Genomic DNA, 8,582 nt, shown 5'->3' with positions numbered 1-8,582 from the left:
ATTCATTCCATAGGTAGTTGGTGGGAGGAAGTCCAGGGAGACAGTGACCCCCTCAGGAGAAATCTAACAGGAGAGAAGGAGAGAAGCTCTTGCTCATCTGGGAACACATCATTGGTAGGGGTGATCCAGGCTGAAGATCCAGTCACAGACCTGAGGACCAAGAGCAGGACTCTGATTCCACAGCAGAAAGAGGGGAAGGCAGGACCCCATCCACAGAATGTTTACTGTGACAAACGAAGAATGGTGTCAAAGCATCAGACACATAAGGAGAAAAGAGGGATCCATAGTTCAACACAGAGGCTTAGTCATGGAGAAACAAGAGAAGAACTCAGTCCCCGAGCTGAGACCATTTTCCTCATCATGTGTATCATCAGATCAAGTCCCTCAGAACTTGAAAACACTTGAGGAAGTCTCCATTCCTTACCGCCAAAGAGCTCAGTGGAAACAAGAACCTACTTTCAACATCTCCTTGAGTAACCCTATCCACAGCCCCTCATCCCCACGTTTTCACATAAAATGTGAAAGGGAGGCCGGGTTCTGCAGAGGTGGGGGGGAGTAGAATGAGAGAATGCAAGAATTCTGACTTTGAAGAACTCAAAAAGGAAGGGAGGAGCAGGCTAAAAATGAGAATATAAATATTACAGCAAAGTAAGTGGTTGAGGGAGGGAACATAGGAAACCCATGGAATTTGAGGAGCTGTGGGAAGAGCAGAATTGACTGCATCCAAATTTATTTATTTATTTTTAAGATTTTATTTATTTATTCATGAGCGACACAGAGAAAGAGAGAGAGAGGGAGAGGCAGAGACACAGGCAGAGGGAGAAGCAGGCTCCATGCAGAGAGCCCGATGTGGGACTCGATCCTGGGACTCCAGGATCATGTCCTGGGCCGAAGGCAGGCACTAAACCACTGAGCCACCCAGGGATCCCCCCAAATTTATTTTTTAAAAATCAACGTTGCCTACTTTCACTTGTACCATGACTTGGAAATAATGCTAACTCATTAGAAAAGGAAAAATAAAAGCCAACCATTGCAAACACTCAGGGGCTATCAGAGAAACATATTAGCTGACTTAACTTGCAGAACAAATAAAGAGGCCCAGATTATATTGGGCTTTATTATTACCTCAAAAAAAAAAAACAATTATCTTTTCCTAACAGAGCTAGAGCTAATTGATTTCTGCATAATCATAATTCAGTTTAACAAATATTTCCTTAAAAAGGCACAATTAACCAATCAACTCGATTGCAATATCACATTGTTTCTCAGTCTCTTTCCTGTTACTGAACCTCCTAAGAAATGTCTTTCTTTTTTTTCTTTCCTGTGAAATACACCTCACGTGAAAGCTGGGAGTTAGAGTGGTTGTTCACTAAATAAATGGCAGGGTATTTGAAACCAAGGGTGGTTACTTAAGCTTGGCTGTAAAACTGGGTTTGTCAAGAAGTGACCCAATGTAAAAACCTGTGTCCTTCTTAAACAATGAAAAAAATCTTTGAGAGCTAGAGGAAGTGGGCTTCTGGGAAACTTATGCAAAAATCTATGTGATGTAGCGTGAAAAATCTGTGTGACTTAGACTCGTCGACCAGTTTTCTGAATCTGCTACTGCCTTGCTATTCTATAATGGCTTTAGATAATGTTTCCAATCTGTATTTTTGTGACATAATAGAGATAGTAATAATAATGATGATGATAGAATGATCTCCCTTAGCTTCCTCCCAAATGTGGTGGCCCTTCATATACCATTAATGCTAGACAAATGTCAATTACCATAATGATTAAAATGCTCAAACACACACCTCTGTTTTCTTGATTGTGAGGCAATCAAGATGCAGGGAATTATTTCTTGACCCTAACGTAGAATTCTAGAAATCCCAATGATTTTATCTCTTTGTTCCACTAGAAATCTAAGAGTAATTCTGAAGCCACTCAGTGACAGAACAGATAAGAACTGGATAGGAACTTCTTCCCAGAATCCTCGCTGTCTACTTTGTCAGGTCCATGCCCCAGACCACACCCCAATCCTCAGCTGTCTTTCAAAGATTGTATTATTCTGTGTATTCCAGCATGTATGAGCTTAGTTTGTGCTAGATTGGGAAAACAGCCCAGCTATATGGGTCACAACGCCTGGGAAGAAGACCCACTTCAGACTTACTGATAGATGGGGGAGTCTAGATGTGTAAGAAAAGGAAAGGGGGAATCTCTTGACTAAGGGCACACACAGTCAAGAGAGCATCCATTTTGTACCTTCTGCATTCTAGGCTCTAGAATAATACTGTGTTCTGTGCGCTAGATAATACTGAGGTAAAAGACATCGCTTCTGACCTTAGGAAGCAGGCAGTGTGAGAGAGAGCCCGTGTCATTTCCCAAATACGCTGTCTGCCACTGAGGTGGCAACTGCGTCCTACTCAGCATCATGGCCACCCTCAAGGGCCAGATGGTAATGCCCAACAATGGTTCTGGGGCAACAGGAAAACAAAGCACATGGTGCCCAGAGGCTTCGGGATGTTTCTGGTCCACAACATTAAGGAGCTGGAAGCACTCACTTACAGATCTTACTGTTCTGAGATTGCTCACAATGTTTCCTCGGAGAACCACAGAGCCATTGTGGAAAGAGCAACACAACTGGCCCTCAGAGTCACCAACTCAATCTCAGGCTACTTAGAGTGGGAAGTGAATAGATAGTTCACTCACGTGTAAACTTTCTTTGTGGTAAATAAAATTTTGACAACTGTTGGGGAAGACAATAGGACATGGACACAATCTGCCTATGTGAGCTCTGTGCCGGCCAAGACTTTGTCTTCTTCAGCTCAGGATGTCCGCCACTCAGAGAGTGCTTCAGAAATGTCAGATTAGTGAAAGAATTGAGCGAGATAAATAAATGCCTCCAGAGTCCAGAGAAATGAATGTTGCCTGTGGTCAGAGAAGGCATAACTGGACGGTGCTTTCCTCAGGACTTACTGACAAAGTAGGATTCAAATAGCAGAAGAGGAAAAATGACTCCAAGTGCTAAAGCATCATGTCCAGAGGCCAAGAGCTCAGAATGCCCAAGAGAATGATAAAAGGGGCAGGAGTAGTGGCCAGTTACAGAATGTTATAGACAGTGCCATAGACACCCTCCCACTGGATCTCTGCATCCCACAACCCTGTGATCTATGAATTATTACTGCCCATTCTACAGATGAGGAAGCTGAGCCTAAGAGTTCAATAACCGACCTCCCCACTTTCACATAGTAATAAAGCAAATAAGAAAAGGAATAAAATATGGAAGATATTTGCAACCATACAAGATACAGCCTATGTATTTTCTTTAAATTCAACTCAGGTCTTCAGCCAAGTAGATTAGGAACTCCTCATCCCAAGGCAATCCAGCCCTATCCTTAGGATAATGCAAAGGTCTTAGAGTTCAAGATCCCATTCAGGGAAAAATGCTTGAGGAGGCCTGTCTGGTCTTGGCCTACATGTTTACCCCAGAGATGCCCACAGCCCCAGCCTGCAACCTTCATCAAGTACAGAAGCTTTGCTGTCTGTGCTCAGCCTCCTGAGAGTTCCACTGCTTGGGGATCCTGCCCTCTCCCAGGCTTCAGCATGTATGGAGGAGGGCAGGCAGGGAGGTCTCTGCCACTCATGGTTTCCCTAACTCCCCAGATCTTTTTTAGTTTGGAGAAATCTCAGTGTCTCTGTTTTTACCTATCTCCCACTTCCCCTCCCCTCGTCACTTTCTCTCTCACCAAAGGATGCAAATCTCCCCTGAAACAAGAAGCCCTTTTGGAATCAGGGAGAGAAATACTGACAGTACAGCACAGGTAGCTTTTTCTCTTGGACAATTCCACAGCGGTAAAAAGAAAAATAAGATTCCTATTAGTATTACAATAAATTAATCTACAACAAAGCTATCCATTTTTTTTTAAGTTTGCTGTGTGCCAGGGACTCTACTAAAGCCTTTTACCTACAAGGTAGGTACAATTATTATCTCTACTTTATAGTTAAAGAAACCAGAGCTGAAAGAAGTCAAGTGTCTTAAGATCACAAGACTCCTAAGTGATAGAATTAAAAGTTAAGCTCAAGAATGTCTGGCTGGAAAGTCTAAGTTCTCTTGGCTATGCCATATAAGGGAAGAATGCATCCCCTCTAGTATCAGAGCAGAGGTTTCTTTTTTCATTCTCTTAAAAAAAAAAAAAAGTGAAACCTACATGATTACAGATTCTGTATTAAATAACAAATTGAAGAAGAAACTTACTTTGGATCACATAAAAATTCACATCAGTTTTCATTTGTCCTTATCACTTTCTAGAACTTTGTATTTGCATACTTACTTTTTGTGGATTTACCATAATAACAGAATTTTATAGTACACATTCTCAATTGCCACTCTACTGCTAAGTTTTATTGTTTTAATTTATTTCATATATTCTATATATCACATATAAATTATAAATTTTTATTTCTCACACATACACATGCATATATTTCTATAATCTTTTAAAAAATATTTTATTTATTCATGAGAGACAGAGAGAGAGAGAGAGAGGCAGAGACAGGCGGAGGGAGAAGCAGGCCCCATGCAGGGATCCCAATGTGGGACTCGATCCCGGGACTCTAGGATCACACCCTGGGCTGAAGGCAGCACTAAACCACCGAGCCACCCAGGGATCCTCATATTTCTATAATCTTATTATTTTTTCTGTTACGCCACTCTTGCCCCCTCCCTGTGTCCACACCTCCCCCGCAACAGAACCGATTGCAGCTTGGTGTATATTTCTCATACATTTCTCCCTGGTGCTATTAAGAAATTGGCCATAGTGGGTCACCTGGGTGGCTCAGCGGCTGAGCATCTGCCTTTGCCTCAGGGTGTGATTCTGTGGTCCTGGGATCGAGTCCCACATCGAGCTTCCTGCAAGGTGCCTGCTCCTCCCTCTGCCTATGTCTCTGCCTCTCTCTGTGTCTCTCATGAATAAATAAATAAAATTTAAAAAAGAAAAAAATATTGGCTGTTGTTTGTTTCATATACTTCTTACCATATAGGGTTTCATACACTACTATGCATATATATATATACACACACACATACACACACATACTTATTGCTATATTTACTTAACAATAGTGAAAATCCTTCCAGATCAATTGATACCACTTTAACTCTTTATTAGTTAATAATATAATCCATAGTATGGTTATTCTAGTTTATTCAACCTCTCCTCTATGAATGGGTATTTACTTTGTTTGTATTTTTTTGCCACAAAAGAGAATGTTGCGATAAACTTTCCTGCATATGTATATTCTTCTGTATTGGTGCTTTTATTTTTATGGGATAGATTCCCAGGAGTAGGATTTCTGGGTCAAAAGGCATATATTACCATTTAATAGATATTGCCAGATTGATTTTCTTTTTCTTAATTTATTTTTATTTATTTTTTTTATTATTTTTTTTGCCAGATTGATTTTCAATGGCTATGCAAATATACACTTTACCAGCAGTGTAGGAGAGTGCAGGGCCATATCTCCAAATGCTAGCCTGAGATCATCTCATGTAATGACCATTGTAGTAGGTGTTGGGAGAGACCCAGGAGTCTGAATTTTTTTCAAAGCTCTCCATGTAATTTTAATAGGTACTAAGATTTGGGACTCACAAGTTTGCCTCTGCAGGATTTACCATGCAGGAGAAATAAGGGACAGAGATCAGGAAAGCGATCTGATGGGGACTCCCTTTTACAAAGAGACTCCAATTAAACTTTTTGCATTATCACTAAATAAAATTATAAGTAACAGATACACCCTGACAGAGGACTGAAAAAAGAAAGTATTAACAGTTCAATCTTAAATTTGTATCTCATGATCTGTCCACCCCACTGGTAACATTTATCTTTTAATAAATTTTTGTTGCTAGCACAATTATATGGTAGAACATGGCCATTGTGATGGAGCATTTTATTTATCTATTTTTTAAGATTTTATTTATTTATTCATGAGACACAGAGAGAGAGAGAGAGAGAGAGAGGCAGAGACACAGGCAGAGGGAGAAGCAGGCTCCATGCAGGGAGCCCGACGTGGAACTCAATCCTGGAACTTCAGGATCGCGCCTTGGGGAAAGTAAGCGCTCAACCACTGAGCCACCCAGGTGTCCCTGCGGGGGAAGTATTTTAAATTCAATGAAGTGTATAGCTTCTGTATAACATGTGACCATCATTCCAACAGTAATTGAACAATTCTTTCAGCAATATTATTTTTCTATAGAAGTTCTAACCTTTATATAAAAAATACTTTGATGTGTTAATTTTTCTGTACAGAAACAAATTATGACATTGTATTGAGTAAAATTATTGTGCTTGCTAAAAGTAGCTGTTGAATATACCATATGTTTTATGATCCTGTATTGGCATTTCTTCATTCTTTTTTAAGATTTTATTTATTTATGAGAGACACAGAGAGGCAGAGACATAGGCAGAGGGAGAGGCAGGCAGAGAGCCTGATGTGGGACTCAAACCCGGGACTCCAGGATCACACCCTGGGCTGAAGGCAGATGCTCAACCGCTGAGCCACCCAGGCGTCCCTCTTCATGCTATTCTTTTCTATTCTTCCTCCTTCCCTTCCTCCCAGTCTCTCCCTCCCCACCTGCCGGTTCCAACCCCTCCTTCACACCACGACCACCAACCAGGTCCGCGGGGGCTGCTGCAGCTCCAACATTGGCCACGAGGGGGCACTCTGCTCCCCTGGCCTGCAGGGAGAAAAAAAAAATGTCTTTTCTCTTTTCCAACGTTCTTAATAGAAATAAGTCTCATGGGTATTTTCAAAAGAATATCCTCCTATGAACCAAGTGGAAGTAAAAGAAATTTTTAAAAGGTTCCCCAAACGGCAAATACAGGTCCTGAGTTTAAGATGACCAAAACCTAGTCTCTTGATTGATAGAGCTAACTGGCTCCAGCCTTGGTTCCTTTTCTTCCCCATCTGAGGGAGCAAAAAGCAACCATAAATTAAATTGGCCACGGTATGAGAGTTCGCAGGAAAGAACCTTACTGATCCTCAACACTAGTTCTTAATTATCCCTCTTGGCTTGACTTTGGGAGGGCTCTCCCCGCTTCTGCCTCTCCTTACTGGGGAGCATTTCCTCTGAAACCATCCTGATCTCTGACGTTCCCTCCACTGGCTGGGAGGAAAGGTGTCCTGGGCATCCTGCATCAGAACTGTGGGTGTTTCTTCAGCCCACTCAGAGGTCTCTATGGCTGTCAGCATTGGGAGTCCCACCTCCAACCTCTCCTCTTGCTAGTATCCAATCTGACTCTTAATCCTCATCTCACAGTGAACTCCGGAGCTATCAGCAAGGTTGGGGCTGAGTCAGGATCAGAGCCCAACTCTTTTGATTCCCAAACTGTAGATTGTCATTTATACCACAAGCCCTCCTTAGAAAAGAAATATACATATATTATAGTAACAGTAACACACACACACATATATATGGGATATATTGAATTTCCCCAAATCCCATATATATATATAATATATATTATGTGTATATATATATATATATATATATATATATATATATAGTAACAGTGGCAATAAGAATAGAAAGATATGTACTTAAAATGTTGGCAAACACTGAAAGATCTTGAGTTGTAAAGCTGAACAAATTAAGTGTACAGAAAAAAAATATATATATATATCTTTGCTTTCTTGGCTGGTTCAGAGTTTCATTGAAATATACCGGTTTTCTCTACCCTGCAGTGTAAAATGGACTCCCATTTTAATCTGACAGGGTACCCTCCAAGTACCGTGGATTTGCATTTCATTGCTGGCCAAAGCCAATCCTTAAGAGGCATCTTGATATTAGCAAGGCAGCAAACTGACAAACAGTGAAAAGAAAGCCTGTACACTGTAAAATCATAAGGTAAGAGGGTCAGTGTTGCTAACAGTCCTGGCTTTGTCTCTTGTTCCACTGGAACTTTTTCTCAGCTGGTAGTCAACTAAATCAGTAATTATTACTTGAAGTTTAACGGCAATTTTTTTTTAATTTCTTTTTCCTGCTGAGCATCCACCCGTATCATAAGATTTATGCAGGAACACTTCCTAAACAGCTCTGGATACTTCCTATTGCATCCCATTTTGTGTGATATTAAGATCGATCAGCTGTCCATCAACCATTTGCCTAATGATTTTAGTATCAAATGATGATTGTGGCCTACAACCAAGTTTTTCATTAACCATTGCAAAGTGGTGATTTAAAAATTCTATTCTTCTTTCTGTAGCTATTTGCCGGAATTTTTCTATCAAAAAGAACATTTCCTTCACCGACTTTTAGGTTACACTGACATGTAATTCTTATAGAAAAGATGGAACAAATGTTTGATTCCTTCCTTTTATTTATTAATTTTTCTGAGAAATTAGTCAGTTTCTTAGCAATCACCAGTGGTGACCACAGGATTTAACTACAAAAGCAAGGATTTTATTTATTGGGTATGTTCCAATCCACTGCAGTTATTCTTTTTGATGGTCAAATTGACCCTTTACTTTGGCTCTTGTGTCTTTTTGAAATGACTTCATTCATCTTTGAAATCTCTTTTCTTTTCTGATACAAGAAAAATGTT

The sequence above is a fragment of the Canis lupus genome, chromosome 6 (assembly GCF_048164855.1).
Source record: "Canis lupus baileyi chromosome 6, mCanLup2.hap1, whole genome shotgun sequence".
NCBI classification, from domain to species: Eukaryota; Metazoa; Chordata; class Mammalia; order Carnivora; family Canidae; genus Canis; species Canis lupus.
This window is presented reverse-complemented; position numbering follows the sequence as displayed.